Genomic DNA, 2,500 nt, shown 5'->3' on the forward strand with positions numbered 1-2,500 from the left:
TGGTTCTCCTCAATACCCCTCAGCCCCACAGTTCTTATATATGATAACTAACTAAATTGTCAGCAGCCGACATGACACTAGCGTGGCCCCACTCGGGACTACCACACCTCTGCGTAACAAAGGTCACGGCCTCCTCTGCTAGAAAGACCTTTCACCTTGCCTAGGCCTACCACGACAACTACCCATACCCCCACAGACTACTGTGACGTCATGCCCGCGAACTGTCTCGTTACACTAATTAACGATTTTTTCCAGATTATGAACTGAGATGGTATGACAATATTTATGCTTTGATTTTAAATATATTTATTGTTGTTTGTAAGATATTCTTGATATTTTTTTTTAAGTTTTAAATATTCTAATATTTCTATTTAACAAGGCATTCGCCGCTAATGACCTTAGCTGTTGACGCGGCAGATAATTTTAAATAATCTTAAATCTTGTGCCATAAGAGCTACCCTGGAGCCCGGAGCCTCTCGTCTCGCTACGCATTGTTGTTTCTGAGTTCTAAAGTAATTTAAAATAAAGTAAAATCCTGTAGTTACAGATCATTATAGTGCTTTGCCAGTACCTTCAGTGCTTTTGTTTTGCAGGTGACACGAGGCTACAGAAGGCGTAGTCAGCACCCCACCTCAGACCCGCAGCTCTCTTCTACACTAGGGTAGCCCTTGTGGGCTTTGACCCCTAGGTAGGGAGGCCCAGTAGTCTGGGGCGTCCTTTGGCGCACTTTTTTCTTTTTTCTAAATTTTTCACCATACTGTGACTTTCCTGAGCCTGGCCGGAGTTCCTCGTGGACTCCTGTATTCGCTTGGGGGGTGGGCATTGAATTACCGTCCTTCGCCTAGGCAAGTTCGGCGGTAAGGAAGTGTCCCACACTTCCTTACCCACTCGAGCCCTCTGTGGTACTGGAGAATGCAACCAGGCTTACTTTGGGGAGGGGGGGGGGGTAGAAGACAGTAGACGGTAGAAGTTTTTCAATCCTTCAGGCTACGGCTTTGAGCCAAGGGTCGGACCTGGTCCGGAGGGGCGACTCATGACCACTCTCAGACCAAAACGACTATGAACAACGGAACCCCCACAAATGACAAAACGAGAAGACCACTTTTCAAAATCCCAACTGAGAATGCGAGGTTCGCGAATGTAAAATGCGTGAATGAAAATCAATCGCTTTTGAACGTGAACCCCTTTATCATCAAAAAGGTCCTTGATGGTCAAGTGGACGGCGATTTGATTTTTGTCAAAAATTGCGAGATGGAAGCCTCCTTGTTAAAGTACAATACAACTCCCAGATTAAGGATTTACTTAAGCTGACGCAAATTCATGATCTTCGAGTTAAAGTAACTATTCCTATTGGCCCAAATACCTGTAAGGGAGTAATATTTCACAGGAACGATGGAAGAAAGTGAAATTCTCGCGAGCATGAAGGACCAAGACGTAGTGGACGTTCATTGTATGACCAAGAAGGATGGGAATGTGCAAAAACTGGACTGTGTTTTTTGACCTTCGATTTAAATAAAATCCCAGAGTATGTCAACGTCGGTTATGAACGTGTTCAAGTAAGACCTTATGTCCAAAAGCCAATGCAATAGATGTAATAGATGCCAAAAATTCGGACACACCTCATTAAGATGTATTGATAAAGACTCGAGTAAATTTGTATGCCGTAAATGTGCTGAAGCCCATGACACCATCACATGTACTAGCCAGATTTCCAAATGTGCTAACTGTGGAGGTCCCCATCAGTCAGGATCTGCTGAGTGCAGCATCCTGAAGAAGGAGACTGAGACATTAGCATATATGAGAAAGCATGAAGTTAGTTATACTGAAGCTAAGAGGAAAGTGGAAAGTTTGACACACAAACCGATACTTCCTATGCTGAAGCAGTAACTAATATCACCCCTAGTGCAAGTAATGTCAGTCAACAGCTTGCAGCTAAGGATAAAGAATTGCTGAACTCAAACAAACCGTTTAAAGAATTAAACATGAAAGTATATCATCTGACTAAATTGGTCGATCAAATGGCTGCATCAACCCAGCATAAAATCCTAAGGAGGCTGATACCGAATCAACAGTCCGGAGCGCACCTCCCGTCCGGGCTACTCCTGCGAGGACTTCCTGGCTCGCGATCGGCGTCTCGAGAGAAGCAGATCGCAATCTGTCAGTCGTCTCCCTCGCCAGGAGGTGCAGGAATGGAGGCTTCTGTCTGCAAACCATCCCGAGAGAGGTCCCCGGTAAGCGAAGGAGAGGAGGCGCCTCCCTCCCATAAAAGAAAATGAAAAGTGGTGGACAAGGCACTTCAAACCCCATCAAAACGTAATCTTCGCGTCGACCATTATACAATGGAACTGTCGAAGTCTTGGATCTAAAGTAAATGACCTTAAATTATTAGCCTCGTCCTATGCTACCGATATTATAGTTCTCCAAGAAACGCACTTAACACACCTTGTGTCTGACGAGGTCGTTTCGCTGAGGAACTACCATATATGGCGGAAGGATCGTG

At 44.8% G+C, this 2,500-nt stretch overlaps 1 pseudogene; it reads right to left on the reverse strand.

The window, feature by feature from the left end:
• Window positions 1-2,500, reverse strand: part of LOC119574912 — a 5,931-nt pseudogene that overhangs the window by 2,498 nt on the left and 933 nt on the right.

This window comes from Penaeus monodon, chromosome 7, assembly GCF_015228065.2.
Source record: "Penaeus monodon isolate SGIC_2016 chromosome 7, NSTDA_Pmon_1, whole genome shotgun sequence".
Taxonomy (NCBI): domain Eukaryota; kingdom Metazoa; phylum Arthropoda; class Malacostraca; order Decapoda; family Penaeidae; genus Penaeus; species Penaeus monodon.